Source organism: Phalacrocorax carbo, chromosome 9, assembly GCF_963921805.1.
Source record: "Phalacrocorax carbo chromosome 9, bPhaCar2.1, whole genome shotgun sequence".
Lineage (NCBI taxonomy): Eukaryota > Metazoa > Chordata > Aves > Suliformes > Phalacrocoracidae > Phalacrocorax > Phalacrocorax carbo.
This window is the reverse complement of record NC_087521.1, coordinates 9,238,535-9,260,040: the sequence shown is the minus strand read 5'-3', so window position 1 is coordinate 9,260,040 and position 21,506 is coordinate 9,238,535. Positions and strand designations below refer to the sequence as shown.

Sequence of the window (21,506 nt, the reverse complement as noted above, 5' to 3'; positions counted from 1 at the left end):
GTTAGGCTCTACGATAAAGAAGAGCTCTATGTTTAGTTGAGAATTTGTAACTAACCTGCAAAAATATGTCAAAGGTAATTTGAACTCTACATAACCAAAATCTTTTTAATTCAAGTTCAGCATATGCTATATCAAAACTTTGCTTGCAATCATTTCCCCATAGATCAAATATGTATCTTGATAAGTATACATACAGCTTTTAGAAAAATCTTTAAAGGAATATTTTAATTAATGCTTCTTTCCTAAATATAGCATTAACAACAATAACATGAAAGATTAATGTGTTGAACTCATTATTTAATAACTTACAGAGCACACAATTAATGCATCATAATAAATTCTTAACAATTACTAAAACAAATATCTGAAAACTTCTGAAGGCATATCAAGAATTCAAAGGCTGCTGGGTATGTAATTGTGCCCCTTTTTGGAGAAGGGGATGGTAATTTAAATGTGTCTTTTATACTTTCAATTATTCCCCAGCAAAAAAGAGCAAGAAGCCTAATTGAAATCTATTTACAGGGAATTCAGAATCTATGCAGAGTTTAAAAGTTTGGCATAGAATACTAAGTGCTGATTTCTGCAGATAATTAAAATTTAAAATGTTAAATGATTTATCTTGTTGTAAATAATTAAGGGGATTTTAAAAAGGCAAGCAAGAAAATGCAGTATGTGACTATATTGTGTATTGCAATCTGTATTTATCAGAAATGGCACACATTACATGTGGACTAGGGTTTTCTGTCTTTTTTATAATGATGTGGTATAAGGAGAAATTAAAGAAAATTCTAAAGAATTCCACAGATTTAAACATATTGAGAGAAACACAACCATAGCTGATTTACATTCTCATCTAATAGGTTATAAGACAATTGAAAAAGGCCCTGTAAGGCAAACCTGATAGATGACTTTCCAGTGATATCAAAACCGAAGACACTGAAAGTTTAACTATGAAATACCATTCAGTGTACCATTACTTAAACCTACACATTTGCAAAAGAGCCTGTAATGTCCAGAGTGTGATTCTCAGGCTCACGACATTTACCAGTTGTGTGGCTGTGTAACTCCTCTGACTTCTGTGAGCTATTTCTGATATGCACTAGCGTAAAGAATATAAAATACAAGGTAATGTGGGCATTAGCACAGATGTGGGAAAATATTTAGGGTCTGATTCAAAGACAAGGCCTGCACTTCTATCTGGCTTTTCACCTAATTTTATAACCATTTCTGAGAATTAAGTTCAAAAAGGGAACTGTCGAAATTCATTAATTTTTTGGAAAGAGTTTTAGACACTAAATGCTCTGGGGATAGTTTATTTTGTTTAAATAGTGATCCGGGTAGTTTCACTGGACCCAGCAATGAAAGAGCTGGCTGGAAGAGCTAAGGACTGTCCTATCTTCTCTCCCTCTCCCACCACCTACTAGCATAGCTTGTAGAACATGCATTCCATATTTTCTGATGTGTGATGATCATTGTAGGGCTGTATCTTCCCTTGATCTGCACAGAAAAGCTTTTATTTGTTCATGACTTCATTACTTTAATTTGAAATTTAATATTTCTACTATTTCCCACTTTTCCCTACCACATAATTTACCTGTAATTTATGTGATGATTTTTGAACTGAAGTCGGATTCAAATGTCAGAATTTGTTCCTTGAACGACACGTGAAAGACCACACAATTCCTTTTATAATGATAATACAAGTGTCCTAAATTATGCATCAAAAACCACGTGCCCTGTTTCTGCTCTTATATTAATATATGGTAGCTCTGCATTTACACCGGATGGTTGAAAACTTTGGGCCCATATACAGGCAAAGGTTCCAGTGAAAGGCCAGAATCCTTAAATGACAAAACTTGATAATTTTTTTTCCTTGAAACTGAAAAGGTTAGAAAGAATGCCTGGCTCAACTAAAGCTAACAGAAAATAGTTCTGGGAAAATGAGAAAGGAGTACCCAGATCTAAGATGGAACTCATATTCAGAGAACATTAACCAGGATGCTTTTTACTCTCTGCTGTTATTAATAACAAATTTGTAATAACAGGACAGTTGGTATCACTATTCTCTAAGAACCAAAATCAAATGTAAAATCAATTCCTTGCACAGATGTGCAAGGAATAACAACGTGATCTCCTCACCCTGAAAAGAAATGCCGGTTATTCATTTAGAAATCTAGAATCATGGGCAAAAGCTGTGAAGAAGTCAGGTGATAGGAGATAACAGATAATACAGAAAGGGTATAGCTTATGGCTAGGCAAGTAATCATTCCCTGCAAAGAAGTTACAGAACACCCCAACTGAGATCTCGTATAAATAATTTTAAGCTATCCCAAGAAATTAAAAAATGAGAGAAATGGGTGTATCATTGAGAATAAGCCCAGAATTGGCATAAAGGGTCATATATTGAAAGCCTTAAGTACATCCAGCAACAAAAGGCTCAGTCTAAGATTTCTTGAACAGTAAGTCCTTCCAGACAGGCGACAGCACATGGGATAAGTTCTGGCAAAAACAGGACACCTGCAATTCCCTTCATCTTCAATACAGAGCATAACTCGAAGTGAGAGCTGCAGGTGTTCAATTCCACTTGGTATTAGTCTCTGAGCATCAAGTAAACACTAAGAAAGGCAAGAAAAGATATGAAGGGATCAAAATGTTTGGGACTTTATATTGCTATTCACATTTTACTTTGTTACAGGAAATGTAAGACTGGGAATGTATGATTTATTCAGAGAATAAAAGCAAACCAGCTTATTTATGTCACAGAAACCATATTACATAACTTTAAACCACCACACAACTGCAGTTTTGAAGGAATCAAAGAATACCTCCTAAAGTTTCAAAAGCCACTATGTCGAGCTACACCCAATACAGCCCTATTATGTGCCCCCTTCTTTCTCTTAAGTTTAATTCACTCAGGATATAAAGAGGACAGAATGAAATCCTTAGTCTTCTGCAGCACCACACAAACTATATCTGCAAAAGCACTCTCTCTACATTCGCTGAAAAAGTATAGTATGCTGTAATGTACACATGGCATGATGTGTACATGAGAGTCACGACTGTATTTTACCAAGAACCTATGAAACAAATCTTTTTGTCTGCATCACTTTCATCTATTAAAAAAAAAACCTCACAGAACAAACCAAAAACATTTTAGTGTTATTTGCTATTCATTAAAACAAAAAAGGGATATTTAAAAAATATTCTGGATACTATATATTTGAAGTAGACCATGCATTGGGACTTGTAACTGTCAGGTAGAGTACCAACAGACTGGGCGTATACACGTGCAGTTGTGAAAATTAGAGATGCAAGAAAACCACCACTTGTCTGCTACTTTCTGTAAGAAGGTAATATTTTGCAGACTATTTATGAAACAAGGAACACTTCTCAGCTATTGTTCACATACCAGAAAATATGATATAAAGGCAAAGGCCTCAGGAATATGTAGCACCAGCCAATGAAAGCAGGTTTTAGCATTACATGAAGCATTTTATGATCTGTTCCAAAAACCTCTGAATTGTTTTAACCATTTGACTCACAACCTTACTTTTAGAAATAATGAGTTACTATCTGTGCCTGCACAGTTATCTAACTACAGTTCCAGCAGCGCTCTGGAGCCACATCCTTTACCACTACTACTATACTCCAGTGACATGCAAAACAGCAAAAGCACACAACAGAACTTGCTTATTTGCTTAGCACGCAGCCATCATGCTGCTTGGCTGTTCTCCATATACCCCAGAGCATGTGAGCATTAAACACCCAGAGGTTGCTAGCTTGCTGAGTGGGTTTATAGCAGGTCACTTCTGGAATTTCAGGCTGCATTTGACCTTAGTCAGTAGCTTTTTCTATTTCCTTCATCAACTTCAAAATGAAGCTGCTCCTAACAGCTTTTTAAGGTGTCTCATTCTCTTTAGCGCTTTTGTCCCATGTGTTGCTCAGCTTTCCTGGGCGACCTCCTCATTCCTCTGCTCTTGCAAACCAGGAAATGAAAAAAACTGTGCTGTCAGGAAAGAGAAAGGTTTGAATTCCTGCTGGGTGCTTGCTGCCTATAAGACTGTTCAGAAAGTTTCCTGGATTTATGAATTACATTCTGACTTATTTTTGTAAGCCAAGTAAAAATAAGACTGAAATCTGAAGTGGAAGCTGCACCCTGAAGGACAGAGGAATTCAGTGAGTGCCTACAGTGCAAATGACAACATTTGTGGGAGCAGCAGAGAGATTAACACCTTGAAAAGAAACACACTCTGATTAAGAACAAGGCAGCCAAAATGCAGAGGAAAAGACTCTTCCCCTGAAAGAAATATCCCGGCAACCATCCATCCATAGGGTGGTCCAAGAGTTCAGAGGATGGTCAGAGATGCTTTAGACAATGTCCGCTACTGTTCTTGCTCTGGCAGCACTGTGCGGAGCAAAACGTTGCCAAAAACATAACGCTACACTTTCCAAGTTCCCTTTATTCTTTGTGCTTCCCAGATCATGTATTACCAAAAGCATGTACTGTTCTTCTTTGTTGCTGCCTACATGTGTGTAAGTCATTTGCTAACATCTGAACAAAGTATTAGCATCTAAAAACTCTCAACTGCTTTCCTTTAATTTAAATAGGCCCTTGTGCTCTGATAGGCCTCATTTATTTGACTGCTGTCCAATGATACTACAACAAAGGAAAACCATGAGGTACGTGGTCAAAGAACAACAAAGGCGTGAAGAGTGGTGAAGATATTTTCTCCAAGATATTTATTGTATGGGCTATGTGTTCAGGCTGACATTGTTGGTTTTTAAACTGCATTGCAAATGTACTCCTGAAAATGTATCACATGGCTTAGGAAATCATAGGCAGGGGGGTGGGGGGAGGGGGGTGGTGGAAAAGCCGGTAGGGAAATTTCAGGCTTGAAGTTTTTGGTATGCAAAACCAAAGCATTGTACGAACATCTACTTGGGCAAGGGCAGAAAAGCTAAAGAAACGTACTGGAAAAAGTCATCATTTCAGAAGGGAAGATGAAGCCTCATGAATGAGCTGCAAAAGGTCAGTTCTCCAACATGTCACATACAACAGGACTGACAATAAGATCAACCCTTTTCTGTACAACCATTCCTTTAAAATACCAGAACGCTTGCTTTCATTATAGCTGCACTTTGAACAGTCAAACAACAAAGGAATCAGCGCCACTTTTTTTTGCTTAAAAAAAAGTTATAACATGACCTGGATTCCCTAAATGGTCACTTATTGCAAAAATAAACTGAGAACAACTTCATTTTATAGAACTACTATGTTAAATTTATTTTGTATATGCAATACACACAAGGCTTTCTGCAATAATTTAACATTTCAAATCCACCTTAAATATCTATAACTCGAAATGGATGAATTTATATGAACTATACACATTGTTTTAGTTGGCAGACACTTTGCATTCAGTTGGCTGACAAAAAACTGCTAATACCTCCCATGTTACAATATTTGATTTGTAATCCATAAGGGAAGAAGTAAGAAATTAACCTGTTGGAAGCTCAGGTGAACAGAAAATACTATGTTGATAAAATATTTTACGTTAAGCCATATTTTTATGCACTAGTGGTGCTTATATATACATTACAGTACAGTTAGCATTCAGTTAATTTCTTTGAGGGTAATATTTTCAGTTATTTTGAAGAAGCACATACATTTTCATTTAACAATATCTCATTTCGTCCTCCACTCTCTCACCTTCTCTAGCGGAAGGATAACAACTGCTATTTATTTTACAAATAATTACTAATTTGTAGAAAAAAATCCTAACCAAACACTACCACCCAGCATAAAACCTGGTTTCACATTAGCATATAAAACAAAATTACTGTGGAAGTTCCACATAAATATCAGCCAATCCAGTTTAACAGCAGCAGATTCGTCACTAAAACTGCCTCGCTTTTTCCTCTCCATAATCCTACACTCCTCCCTTTCTTTCCTGACACAACAGAAGAACATGATTTTTTCCTATCAAAAAATTGTATACATATAAATATAAAAATATTATATCTCTTTTTATTATGTAGAATTTAACCCTTTTTGGCCTCCCCATTAGCACTGCCAAAAAAGTTTTAATACTGCAAAAACCTTCCTGTAGGTCTGCTTAGACTAACACAGAGCTATGCCTTAGTCTTCATCATTGCATAAACCTCCTCCTCACTCACCTGGGCACTGCAAACGCTTTTAAACTCTCTACTTTGCTGTTAGCTGCAGCTTTGCAGAATCTGTTGCTGCTATACAGTGTATCTATCTAAGGCTAAGCATATCAATGGGTTGTTGAAACAGAACCATTGTTGATAAAAACAAACTGACAGATAACGAGCAAGAACTGACCATTGTGTTGCCAAATATACAGACCCTGACAAGGCCCAGCATGTAGACACTAGCAGGTACTGCTGCTGTAGGTAGCACAGCACAAATCCTACCACGACAATCAGCACGCCCTGGGAGAAGAACAGTCTGTCACCTGCCATCTCTCCCACCAAACCTGCCCAGCCACCTGCTCAGTTCTGGTGAACTCAGAGTTTGTTTGCTATGCGATGCATCAAACTTTTCAGGACTTGTTATAGTTTGTTTTATTTGTAATACAATATATGTTTATTAGCAAATATGTACAGTGTTCTTACATCCGTCCTTTGCAGTCACCTTGATGCCACAAGAAAACTTTCATGGTTACTCCCTTAGCCTTTCCACCTAGCACCCCACCTCTCATTCCTCTCAAAGTATGGAGCATGTAATTTAAAACTGCTACCTCAGTTTCTCACCCATCTAGACAATCTCCATTTGACTTCCACAATTGCACTCACTATAACTCTCCTCACCAGAATGTCTAATCCCTCCAGCCAGCAGGCTATCTCCACACCTTACTTGCTCTTCAACACTGAGCATACTCTTTTTCCAAAGCTTTATCTTCTTTTCCACCCTCTCACTTTTTCCATTACTGCATCATCCTAATTCTTCCTCTACCTCTCTAATGGCTGCTTCGGCATGTCTTTTTATAAGCCGTCACACATTCAGCTAATAGCTTATCACAACAATGGGCAAGATTTCGACCTCCAAGATCCAAACAACCAGAAGCCTCACCCAGGTTGTCATCATTTTGTGTCTATATTACCACAGCCCCCTTTTCTCTGTCTCTGAGAAATGTCTTATCCTTTTTCTATCCATTTGGAAGGCTGCTACAAAAGTCTGGGTTTTTTTTCCCTTTGACCACAACACTCCTTCACTTTGGAGGATGTAATATATTTTAACATTAAAAATTTAGTTCCCTGTGTTTAATTTAAACATAAAAATGATATACTTTTTCTGCAAAGGACCACTGGTTAACAGAAGTAAATCAGTCTCTTTTTATGAAAATAGAATATCTGTAACTTTTTACAGGCAATTAAAAAAGTCTTCTTCCATGCTGGGATGAAAACTAGACTTTTTTTTTTTCAGTTTTCTCTAACAATATAACAAAAGGTGGAGGTAAGATACAGATATTTACCCTAGAACAGCATATGGTCTATAGCAAGATGTATCGGATCTAATTTCAGGTCCAAGCATCAATTAACCTTAGTTATATGAATAACACATTCATCATAGAAGCGACTTAGAAAGCCTCACTCCAGAGTAGCCAACAGCTTCACGATTAAAATATTCCAGTAAAGGGAACATAGCTACGTTTTGCTCTGAGCTTTTCAAATCCAAATAAGCAACCAATTATTGGATAATGGAGGGTGCAATAATCTTGAGGCACTCCTCTTTGCTCCCTTCTCCTAAATCTAAGAATCTTTTCCTATAAAATGCTTTGCCTTTTGACAAAAATAATAATTTATTTTTAAAAGTTTTTTTTTTCAAACCAGCTAAAAAAAAAAAACTTAAGTACCTCTACTTGAAACTACAATTACCACTTCATTCTGCGTAGCAGCATAGAATATATTACAGTCCCCAAATGACTGAGTTATGGTGTATAAAATGTTACTCACTAAAAAAGGAAAAAGACAGACAAGCAAATCTTCAGAAGAAGAGATTTAAGCAAAGAGCATGAGCTTCCTAAACTGAGAAAGGCAGCTTATTCCTTAGCTGTTGGGCATAATGGTAAAATCCTCCACCACGCAAGGTTTGTAGTTTCGTAATTGGAACTTGCACTAACAGGGCACTGAAGAGCACAGAGGCCTGGAAGCGATATATCTCAAAATTAAATCAGGAGATATATTCAAGACCTTGACCATGAAGGGGCTGACAGGTCAACTTCACAATCAATCCTTTGTTTCTGAGTAGCCAACACAGCAATGCTAGGATTAGGGAGATATGCTGTCTTTTTTTGCAAGATATACTTCTCTGGCAAAAGAGTTTTGCTCAAGCTTGGTAATGAGACCACTTGGCAGGCCAGTGAGCAAAGTATTATAGTTGTCTAGCTTGGAGGAGATAAAACCCTGAGCCAGCTTCTCATAAACAGACACGGACAAATATGGACAAAGTATGGTTTCATTTTTCAAATGACAGTAGGAGGTCTTAATAATCTTCCCAATGTGATGTTTAAAAGGCACTTCAGATTCCAACAGTAATATGGATGTTGAAGTGGTAATCCTATACTGTGAATAATATATAAATATATAAATAAAAGCTACATCAAAAATTAAGGTGGCGTCATGCTTATAGCTAGAACCACAAAAAGAAAAATCTACATTTTACTTGAATTTAACTAAAGAAAATCAACATAACCTATATTTCAATCTTTTCCAGGGAACTGATCCAGACAATAAAAGCACTGTTTGGATTTGCTGCTTTAACCTGTCTCCAGCACAGAAATGAAACCCAACATCAACCCAATGATTAACCCAGCCCAAATACAGCATGGAAGTGTTAACTGTAACAAGCCATAAACAGGACTCTAAGATATCAGACCCAATTATCATAGAATAGTTTGGGTTGGAAGGGACCTTTAAAGGGACCTCACCTAGTCCAACCCTCCCTGCAGTGAACAGGGACATCTTCAACTAGGTCAGGTTACTCAGAGCCCCGCCCAACCGCACCTTGAATCTACCACCTCTCTGGGCAACCTGTGCCAGTCTTTCACCACCCTTGTCGTAAGCTATTTTCTTCCTTATATCTGGTCTGAATCTACCCTCTTCTGGTTTAAAACCATTACCGCTTGTCCTATCACAGCAGTCTCTGCTAAAAAGTCTGTCCCCATCTTTCTTAGAAGCCCCCTTTAAGCACTGAAAGGCCACAATAACATCTCCCCGCAGCCTTCTCTTCTCCAGGCTGAACAACCCCAACTCTCTCAGCCTTTCTTCGCAGGAGAGGTGTTCCGTCCCTCTGATCACTTTTGTGGCCCTCCTCTGGACGTGCTCCAACAGGTCCATGTCTTTCCTGTGCTGAGATCTCCAGAGCTGAATGCAGTACTCCAGGTTGGGTCTCACCAGAGCAGAGGGGCAGAATCACCTCCCTTGACCTGCTGGCCACGCTGCTTTTGATGCAGCCCAGGGCACGGTTTGGTTTCTGGGCTGTGAGAGCACTTTGCACTATGGTACTGAAAGATGGGAAATCACCCCCACAAATATAGCACTGCCTGACGAAGCCGTCAGCTTCAGACTGGTTTGAGACAGTGCATGTCAGAAATCCCAGTATATTTCTTGCATTCTTGCAAGAAACAAAATGCTGCAGAGAAACATTTCAGCTATATGGAATGTCTACTGTCCTAGAAATGAATATTTAGCCAAAACATTAGTCTATGGATCTGTAAGTTTTATTCAGATTTACATGATGTTTACAAAATGAAAATTCTTTTAGCAGCCTCAGAAGGACAGAGTTAACAGCATTGGAAGCCATACTGAAAAAAAAAAATTAAATGAGAATTGAAACAAGAGATGAATGTCAACACTTCCCCTCCTCCCCAGGATTTTTTTTTGCTTATATGATGATGCCTCCTGAAGGCATAAATTCAATTCATTATTTAAGTATTCATTATAACACTGAACATAGGTCTGACTGAAATCAGTGAGACTGTGCACATATACAGTCCAAAGTTCGTATCTGGATACCAGTAGGTCAGGTCTTAACTTGGCAAGGAAAATACTCACTGACAAGAACAACAATTATCAGGACATCAGGGTCCAAGGAAAGATGCTTTAGCCATGCAATTTCCTAATGATAATATAACACAATCCTTAGCTGGAGACTACATTTGGGTGATAGGGTTATGTTTTAACAGATACAAATGAGAAATTTTAAAAACATATTAGGATTTGATTCTTTGCAACAGAGAATCATAGAATTTGCAAACATTTCCATTAATTCTCCCTCAGAGCAAGAACAGTCCTTCATTGCTTTCACACACTAAAAGAAATTCTATCCATACGAAATGGATTCCTTCTCTGATTTACATTTTATTCTAACACACAAATCAAGTTGCTGGAATTTACATCTCCAAATATTTGTAGGGTTCTTGTGTTTTGTGCCTCTTGGAGGTTCACTACAGACTTGCCACATTCTGCCTTCTTAAGGACTGGTTTCAAGAAGTTTTGTTAGATCAGAGTTAATGCAGATAAACTTAAGCTAAAGACTTCAGAAGAAGCCAGGAAGGAGTAATGAGGAAACCAAAAGGATTTCATCTAGCTGATTAATACTTTTAATTTCCATTTTATATTTTAGTTTCCTGCTTGTAAAACAGCAGAAAAGGAATACAGTCAAAGATTTATTAATCCGTTTTGAAACCAGGACAATTATAACCATCTGTTCCGACATCCAGAACATATAGGGTTTCAGGTTCTGCCAAGTAGTTTATATACCGTATCCATAGCTTCTGCTTAAGCTGAAGAATTTGGGTTTTTTAGACTAATAAAAAAAAATCTTGAAACACCAATGACACATAGGGGCTTGGTTTTGTAAAAATAGCTTCAACTTGGTTTAATCACATACATGTCCAAAACTCCTTATTTTCACCTCTCACCTTTGTACTGTAGACCTGTTACGGAATGTACCTGTTCTAAGGTTAACATATTAGTAAAAGCTAAATGGAGCTTCCCCACCCCCTTGCTTGGGCTTGAACTTCTGAAGTGTCATATTTAGTCCATGCTGAAATATTCTGAACACAGTTCATGTTCAACAGAATGAGAAAAAAAAAAAAGAATTTTGCAATCCTCAAGTGTCCTGTTCATATAGTTTATGAAGCTTGCCAAAAATTCCTGTGCACTTTACAGTATTTATAAGCCATTCTAGGATACCGTTCTTGATTTCATAAGGCACTTCATCAGAAGTAACCAGACGAAAAGATTACAAACTCAAGAACCATCTACTGAAGTTGGAACATTCAATTTTGAATAATATAAAAAGTTGTTAAAAAGCACACAAAAAATTAATTTTTAAAATATACTTTGGCGGCATTCTCTCATTTGACAGCAGTAATAGTAGATCCAGTTGTTATCCAAGAAAGTTGTTCTCTTCAAAATATACTAGTAAATAATTAAAAATAACTAAATGGGTAAAAAAATTGGCTGGATGGTTCACCTCAGATGGTAGTGGTTGATGAGTTGTACTGTGTCTTGAAGGTTGGTAACACCTGGAGCACCACAGGGGTCTATCATAGGACCTGCCTGTTTAAAGTCTCTATCAGTGACCTGGGGGAAGTGTCAGAGTGGTCTCTTGTCGACTGTGGAGATGACAGCAAACTGAGGGGGGCCAGCTGATGCACTTTGTGGGCAGGGCTGCCACCCAAAGGGATCCAGATGGGCTGAAGGACTGGGCCAAGAGGAACCATGTGGAACTGCACATGGACAAAGCCTGAGAGGCCATGAGGTCTTGCTGGGCGGTGAGCTGAACGTGAGCTCATAGCGCACCCCTGCACAACAGCATCCTGGGCAATGGTCACAGGAATACAGCCGGAAGATCAAGAGGAAACATTATCCACCCATGCTCAGCCCTGGGAGACAACATCTAGATACTGCATCCAGTTTTGGGTTCACCAGTTCAGGGAAGATATTGGTCAGCTCAAGGAATTCAGCAAAGAACTATCCAAAATGGTCAGGGGCCAGAGCGCTTGCCATATGAGCAGAGGCTGCCGGAATGGGGCTAGTTCAGCCTGGAAAAGAGGTGGATCTGGGGTAGGTACTTAAGAGCATCCTGCCAATACCTTTGGGGAGAGCACAGAGAAGGTGGAGCCAGGCACTTTGCAGCAGTTCATGGCAGGTGGTGAGGAACAACAGTAGTAAGTGCAAACAAAAGTTTCAGACTGGATATAAAAGAAAACTTTTTCACTGCAAAGACAGTCAAGTAGTGCCAAAGGTTGTATAGGGTGGTTGTAGCAGCTCTGTCCTTAGAGATTTTTCAAGACCTGGCTAGAAAAATCCCCAAGAAGTCTGGCAACTGACCCTGCTTGAGCAGGAGGTTGGACAAGAGACCTCCTAAAGTCCCTTCCAGGCTGAGCTGTTGTATGATACTGTGATCCAATATCTGTTACAAACAAAGATACACTGCACTGAACTTACTCTGTACTTAAATGTAATGGGAAACAGGTTAATTTAGAATCAAGCTATACAGATGTCTAGACTCCAAACCCAGAAGATTCCTGTATAACACAGATAATGGGATTCTCAAACTGATTCTTGTTTGAACTACTGCACACACCTTAGAAAAATATCAAAACTGATTTTCTTTTTTTGAACTGCTGTAGGAAAAAATCTCCCAATATCTGAAGTTATTTCAAAGATTGATATTAAAAATGTGAGTCCTATTGTTAGTTCAAATTCATGTGACCAACTTCCATGCATTAAATCACAACCATTTGTGGTTGTTTTTTATTAAGATACTATAGCCAAATCTTTTTACTCTAAACAGACAGGGATATACTTTCTTGGCATTTTATAACAATCACTCCAGTTTCAAAGTAGACAGATGTATTTCTGTTCCACACCACACTACTATTATAATAGTTCCAATCTCTCTATAATAGTGCCAATCAAACTCTATAACATCTATGGACATACAAATATATACATATATGTATATAATGCCCTTGTCTTATTTTCCTTTCTAGATTCTCATGCTGAGCAATAAAATTCTGTGAAACTGTAAAAAGGGTGTTGTGGTTTGTTTTTTTTTTTTAAAAAAAAGGCATATAATCTATTTAAAGAGCTTCTGATTTTGGTAGTGATTTTTGATTCTACAGGTTTGTGGGTTTTTCAACACATATTGCATATATTTGTTTTCTTAGGGCACATCCATCCTTTGTTACTTTGTATCTTTTGAAGTTTGCTCAGTAAAAACCAAAGCAAACCCAAAACTCCTCCATAGCCCCTGTGAGGTTGATTAACTCTGTATTAAACAAATTCTGAGCTAATTAAGCTCAAAGTCAGTTCAGCCCACAACAGAAGGTTATTACCTCATAAACAGGATGTACTTTAAAGTTATTAATCATACACTAACATTGCCTTTTCAAAACCTTTGATTAACAAACAAGTGAAAATTAGCATCTGAAATTCTGTTTGTACAGACTAGATCAGATTATGTAAATTTCTAAATCTCTGTTTTTCCAAATGAAAAGGAAGCAGCTAGCAACAGCTGTACAAGTGAGAAAATAGTACAGATATAGGGCCCAATCCTGAGCAACTTCAAACTCCACTGAGACCTATGAAGTGGTAACGAGGTGACATGCTGTTCCATATTCTGTCCTGTTGTGCCCTACCAACCATGCAACGAACAATAAAATATAAATATGCAGCACAAAATGCTTAGTAAGTAATATTAGAATGATATTTTAAGTGCTAATTTTAAAGTCACCCCAATTCCTTCATAGTTAATTAGAAACACTCTCTTCATATCAAAATGTGAGATTCAGTGGATGAGTTAAGCAGGACAAAAGGGAGCCTTGTCCTTTCTCCAAGAAGCTTAAGCTGTGCACAGAAATAAAAATATAAACCCAATAAGTTCTCTTCTAAATATGGCTGATAACACTTTTGTATTTTCAGAATAAATGATAAAAAATTCCGGAACAAAGTGATTCAGTAAGTTTCTCTAGACATCAATAATACAAGTCCACAGCCTCAAGACGTTTTAAGCACAACTAAGTGAAGAAACCAGGCAGGTAAAAATCACACAGAAGTAGTCTTTTTTATTCTCTCTGTTTCTGATGTATCATTGTTATTTAGCACAATACCTAGTAGCAAGAAGACAAGAATGCTACCAGTAAGTGTGTTTGATGTTTCTAAACATTATGGACCTAAGTAGATTTATGTAATTACACAGTATATATTTATAAAATGTATGTGCTGAATTGTTACTAATTAATATCATACAGATCTGAGAAAAGTTGTATTTATGTCAGTTGCATACGTAAACACAGACCTTTCTCACGGATTTCACCAGGAGAAACCGTGCACCATAACTTCCTTGGTGTCGCAGCGTGTTGCCTGCAGTGACTTATACATTCCTTAAAGTGATTAGTCTTCAAATAATATACAAGTTTCATGTCTTTAATGCCACACCCTCAAAGCCAAATTGACTTCTAAGTCAAACTCCTTGAGTGTGCTGTCAAAAGTGAAGAGTTCAAAAATGCAAGTCTAATCAAGGGGAAAAAAAATCCCTAAAATTAAAAAAACAAAAAATATTGCCAACTTAATATAAGAAATTTTATGAAAAATAACCTTTATTCAAAAGGAATGAAACTGCCAGTGATTAGTAGGATTCTTTCAGAAAAGCAGTATTTGATATGTTATAAGATATACATGGCCAAGGAAAACAAAATCATACCAGTAATACACAAGCAGAACTGCAAAACATATATTTCCATAATCTTTCTACTGCATGTATTCAGCGTTTCAATTATACCTTACTACAAGGTAAAATTTTATTAAATACGACATAGATGTTTCCAAGATTTCAGGCTCCGAATGTGAAAAACCAATAGGTGCCATTGTAGTATACTTGATTTTTTTTTTTTTTTCAATATACAAATTGTATTTGAGCCTTTGAAAGACAGTTTAAAGTGGTAAGAACAGAAAGGAAGACTAATACTTTGAGAGCTATCACCAAAGTGGTGATAAGTAAAACTGAAAAATAATTGTTCTCAGCCTCTCTGGGCAACCAATTGGCAGAATAAATGCCCTTTGGAAACAGCAGAATGCTACTTGGCTTTCTCAAAGGACTGGGTGAAGAGAAAAAAAAATAAAGAGAAAACTGGACTTTGGGTTGTAGAGAACAAGGGAAGATAATTATTCACTGAAGTAAAAATATCAGAAACAAGGGGAGAAAACATAGTTATCAATGGAGAGCAGCTGCACTGAAATAACAACCCCAAGCATCACTGACAGAGCTCCAGCACCAACCAGCAGCTTCGGGCCCAGTAAGGACCTGCACCAAAATTTTCAGACAAGCTAAGGCATCAAGGGTCTTCCCACTTCTTCTGACTGGAGAATAGGTTATCAGTAGTGCTCAAAGTGATGAAGAGCCGCAAGGAAAAACAAAAAACAAAAAACCACAACATGCTTCGATCATTCCTCCCCCATCTTCTTCACTGCCCCCCAGAGACGCAAGCTCTGTCTCTTTAAAACATGCAATTAAGTTTGACACACTGATTTAATATGGAGAGAAAATGGGGGGGTGAGGGGAGTGGGGAGGGAGGCGGCAGGGGGCTAAAGAAACAGCGCATAGCTTTTGAGAGAGAGGACTGGCACCAGTGTTTTGATGAAGTTTCCTCCCATCTCTCCTGTATTCTGTTTCCTACTTCCCATGCATGCTGCCGACTTGCAGGTTTCTCCCTACTCTTATTTTGAGCACCATGACTATCAAACCACCCTTTCCTGTAACAACGGAAACCCCTTCAAAATTTGGTGTCTTCTGCCAGCGACTAGAACTAAAAAAGCAATAACCTTGGCATCTAAAGTAGTACAGAAACCTGTAACAGAGACAGCAGTATGTGCATTCACATATAACAGTCAACACAGATTTTTGCTGAGCTCAGAAGAGTCAGGAATGGTCCAAGTTTTCTGGTGTTACTTTCTTCAATTCTGTTACAGGATGGATTACAGAGTCCAGAATCCAAACACACTATCTCCTCCCATGTTGTTCCTCTTAGTATCTCCTATTAGTGTTTATGTGTAGAAGAAATTAATATTTCCAGCTAACGTTACCTCTGGGGGGTTATTCATGAGTACTTTGGGCTTGCTAGAGCAGAATGGTGTGAAAAGCTTCCATTGGCTCAGGGGAACTAATCCTAATTTTGCTAATTTTATATTCTTTCTGACTAAGCTAACATAGCGTATCTGCAGTTCAGTCAACTACAAATACCTGAAGGGAAAAAAATATGGCACACCACACAGAGCAAACATCCTTCAAAACCCCTCCATTTTAGCTATGAAGCTACACTCTACTGAGAAAGCAGGTGTTAACATGAGTGAGGCAAAGCACAAATTCCTTCATATCTATATTTTAATTATTTTTAATGTTTTCTCTTACCAGCTCCTCTAAAAGCAACATGTACCATTAAAAAAAAAAGTAAAATTTGAGGAATTACTATTTTATGACATGTGTTAAGTTATAAGAGAAACTAATACCCAGGAAAGTAAAAAAAATAGCACTAATTATGTTTAGTCACTACAAATGCCCAATTTCTGGCAAAGATATTTGTACCTACTGAATTCTACTGCATTTTCATGCACAGATGGAATAAAAATGGAAAAAGGTTTTTAAGTTCCTTTTTAACTTTTTCAGGAGTATATTGGCAATGACGAAAATATTTTAAAATGCATAAGCTAATTTTGCAAAGTCACTACATCAGGTATGCATAACATTTTTCTTTATTTTCTTTATTGCACATCAATTATCTCTATCAAGATAATTGAGACTATACTAACAGAAACATCTACTTATACAATACATATGTTCTAACACTGTTATTAGGGTTTTCATCATTGAATGTACCTTTTAAAAAAATAAATGTCCTACATTTACTGGAGTTTTACTACATAAATAGGCTATAGGAATGCAAAACTGAGGCTACCCAAATTTATGAAGAGCTTACAGCTTTTTTTCTTTTTTCTTAAAAATATGTGGTAGTAAACATTTTTCTTCTGTTTCTACCCTGTGATAGTAGAAAATCTGATCTGCTGCCTTAATTTCCAGTTTTTGCCACAGAGAATCAGCGGTAAATTATAAATTCTTACATTAATGCTCAATGTCCAGATGGAGATCTGTGACAAGTGGTGTCCCTTGGGAGTCCATATTGGGACCAGTACTATTTTAATATCTTCATCAGTGACATAGACCAGTGGGACTGAGTGTACCCTCAGGTTGCAGACAAAACCAAGCTGAGTGGTGCAGTTGACACACCTGAGGGAAACGATCCCATCCAGGGGGACCTGGATAAGCTCAAGAAGTGGGTCCACATGAACCTCCCAAGGTTCAATAAGGCCAAGTACAAAGTCCTGCACACTAGGTCAGGAAAACCCTGGGTATCAATACAGGCAGGGGGATGAAGGGATTGAGAGCAGCCCTGTAGAGAAGGACTTGGGGGTACTGGTGGATGAAAAGCCGGACGTGAGCCAACAATGTGCTCTCATAGCCCAGAAACCAAACCGTGCCCTGGGCTGCATCAAAAGCAGCGTGGCCAGCAGGTCAAGGGAGGTGATTCTGCCCCTCTGCTCTGGTGAGACCCAACCTGGAGTACTGCATTCAGCTCTGGAGATCTCAGCACAGGAAAGACATGGACCTGTTGGAGCACGTCCAGAGGAGGGCCACAAAAGTGATCAGAGGGACGGAACACCTCTCCTGCGAAGAAAGGCTGAGAGAGTTGGGGTTGTTCAGCCTGGAGAAGAGAAGGCTGCGGGGAGATGTTATTGTGGCCTTTCAGTGCTTAAAGGGGGCTTCTAAGAAAGATGGGGACAGACTTTTTAGCAGAGACTGCTGTGATAGGACAAGCGGTAATGGTTTTAAACCAGAAGAGGGTAGATTCAGACCAGATATAAGGAAGAAAATAGCTTACGACAAGGGTGGTGAAAGACTGGCACAGGTTGCCCAGAGAGGTGGTAGATTCAAGGTGCGGTTGGGCGGGGCTCTGAGTAACCTGACCTAGTTGAAGATGTCCCTGTTCACTGCAGGGAGGGTTGGACTAGGTGAGGTCCCTTTAAAGGTCCCTTCCAACCCAAACTATTCTATGATTCTACGATTAAAAATCTCTAGATAAGAAGCAATAACTGTGTGCTATTATTGTACATCTAAGTATTTCTGGACTGAGAGGAGTGATGACGTCTAATTCCTAAATGACCAGTTAAATATGTGAATTCTGTTTTAAAAATTTCCAAAACTATTACATAAAGATTTCCATGTGTTAATGAAAGAAGTTGCCCCTTTGATGAAGGGAAAGAAATACATGCCTCTTGTTTTGGTCTGGGAATTTCACGGGAACACTGCTAAGACTTCAGTTCTCAAAGATATACTATTGGGAATTCTGTATGTTCCCTCTGTGGCATGGAGAGGAAGAAGGCTCTTCTCTTCTGTTTTCAGATCACATTCAGGAGAATCTACAAGTGTGCAAGAACAAACAATATCGTTTATCCCTGTAAAAGCTCATTGATAATGGTATTTAAGACCAGAATGACGTGTTAGGTTATCTACTTTTGGCCTTTCACATAATAAATCATTAAGTTTCAGTTGATAGCTTCTGAACTTCTCTACTGAAATTAGTGACTTTGCTAGCTAACGTATATACTATGGAAATTTAGTCAATCTACATTTGAAGACATCTACGATGGTGAGCCCAACATTTTCTCAGAATAATTGCCCAAGGGTACATTGTTTCTCTGCTAAACTTGTCAGGCTTCAGCTCCCATCCAGGGCCTCACGTTACCATTGTTTGTTCTTTCAAAGCAACTCTGGTATCCCAGGTTTTTGCCCCATGAAGGCAGTTATGCAATATCAATCAAGTTATCTTTCTATCTTATTAAAATAAGATATGCCAGATAAATAAGTTTTCCCTGAAGTCAGAAAATGTCATAAAATCCTTATCGTCTGAAAAAGAGGAAAGGCCCTTTTTAGAGAAAACCTAATGCCATGAAGAGAGAGGACTGATCAACACACTCACTTCCTGTGCATGAATCTTTTAAATTTAGATGCTCATGATCTTTCATTCCCCAGTCCATTATAACTGTTGCTCCTAAGTAACCTCCAGGATTATTCTTGCACAGACAGTACTGAGGAGCACCTCACATACGAGCAAGATCAGAAATGCCTTCTCTGTCAGTATCAAAGCAAGAAGAGCCTATCCCCATACTCCATATGATCTCATGTGTCACATCAGAAAGTAACATATTTATCTGCTACAGTAGGTGTGGCTGTGTTTGCATATCAGCTTAATGAGCTTTTAAACATGCAAAGTTATATTAAACCCATTAAGTCCACCAAAACACTCACTGCATGATACCAGAGCTGCAACTCCAGCCCTTGAGGACTGCTGGCCTAGCCCTCCATACCTCAATAGTACTGCAGGGAAATAAAAACTGAGCAGGTCTCAAATCCTGGCCAGGAAAATTTCCTGACCAGGCTTTGTCCACATAGCATCTGTCAGTCAGCCAGACAATAAACTCGTTTTCTCACAAGCAATGAGTAAAGCTGCTAGCAAACTTATGCAGTTCCCCCCACACACACACTTTTAAATGACTACCAGTGAAAAGGGAATAGAAGTTCTCTGTTATGTTGCATATATTTGCCATTCAGCCTGGCTTAAGACACAATAAGTTTCAACAGAAATTTGTGCAGGTAATTTTTTTTCCCCTAGCATCAAGATTAGCAGCAAACAAGCTTAAGAGACCCAAAACACCACCTGAACAGCAAAGCTCAAGATTGCCAAACTGCTGCCATTTAAAGCATTTACTTTATTCTACTAATCTTACTGGAATTTATTTTCTGAATATTCAGGCGGTTTATACTAAAAGAGGAAATACCTGGAAGCTGTGTGCTCATACCAGGAATCTTGTTTAATAACTGTTACTGAAGGAACACAGTTTGACATTAAACCAGTATGCTTTGTGCCAAAAAAACCTGCATTAAAATCTAACGTTAAAATTTTGTCCTGAAGCCTTGATTTTGTATTTTGATGACAGCTGTACTTAGGTAAAGCAGTACTTTAGAATAAATTGTCCACAGTTTTTTGGAAAGAGTAAATATTTCATTTATATACAGGGAAAACTTTCCAATCAATAGTAAGATACTGATGAATTCTTGGCACTATAACTCCATTTTTAATTCCTTTAGTTAATATACTCTGCATTCTAGAGATTGCAAAGGATGGGTCAGGATACAGATGGTGTTGGATAATCCGTTCACTCCCAAAAAAGCGCAAGTTCTATTTTTCATTCATAAACCCATGTTGTTCTGCGCAAAGAAAACTTTGGCCATTTATTTGTTGTTGCTCAGATCAGGATTCAAACAAATTTCTTTCTAATAATCAGACCAGAGCCAATGAACTGAAAACTCTTCACACGTCCCTGGCGAGCAAAGCAGAACTACAAATAAACAGAAAAAAAATCTAATATCAGATACACGTTAATATTTTATTACATATAGCAAGTAAGGAAACCCAATAGCCTGAAAGTAAGCAGAGAGCTATAGAAGCACTTTGTATTCATATGAAGTTCTCTCCTGCAAGTTACCGATTTTCACTTGCTGGAATATACTCTTCAGATAAAATGCCGTATGTATTTTTCTAAGTAAATCATTACTAGGAAGAGCTGTACAGGATGTGCACACTTTAGATCAACCTACCAAGCTTTTAGGGGAAGACTATCCTAGTGTAATCAAAGCGGTATTTTGATAACATAACAGAATCAATAATAGGGAAGACATGTTCTTTTTGTTCAGAGGTGCTGTGTTTTGAAAATATTGCCATATAGTATTTACGGTAACAGCTGTACAGTTAAACTTTAGGCACAAACTGAACTGGGGAGGATCTGCTGCATAAATAAAATTCCCATGGCAACTAGATAACAGAGAAAAAAGGATTTATGTGTTTGCTGAGCTGTCTTGCCCTAGAGGAATTCTCCAGGCAAATGCAGGCCACCTGCCACATGTTATATTAAGCTCAGCCTTCTGGACTTATTTTCAAATCTACAGCAAAAAGGTCCACCAAGTTTTATTTGAAAGTTCCCCTGTCATGTTCCCAGCCCCTCCAAAATAGATAGTTCACTCTTCAATATGCTTCCTATACTGCAACAGAGATGTTTAACAATGAAAAGGTGTATTTCTGCTTGTAACTTGTTAAACACCCATGCAAAGTTGGCAAGCAACCTGAATTCTTAAATTCATGTAAAGTTTTGTGTATGCCTAATTTTACTGATGTACACTATTAAAGCATCTGTACTTTTTAAACTGTACAAAAAAGTATTCCTTTTATAATATCATAAGGAAAAATATTTGGGTTAGATCATTCCTGTATTATCCTTCTTTACAACAAATAGATTATTGGTCAGAAAGACTTGCCTTCATATCCAGGGGAAAAGAAAAAAGAAGAAAAAAAACAACC

At 37.9% G+C, this 21,506-nt stretch overlaps 1 protein-coding gene across 2 annotated transcripts in view; it reads right to left on the bottom strand.

Annotated features, from left to right (window-relative positions):
• NPAS3 (neuronal PAS domain protein 3) overlaps positions 1 to 21,506 on the bottom strand; it is a 628,382-nt gene that overhangs the window by 480,141 nt on the left and 126,735 nt on the right. The gene's annotated exons all lie outside the window — the stretch shown is intronic.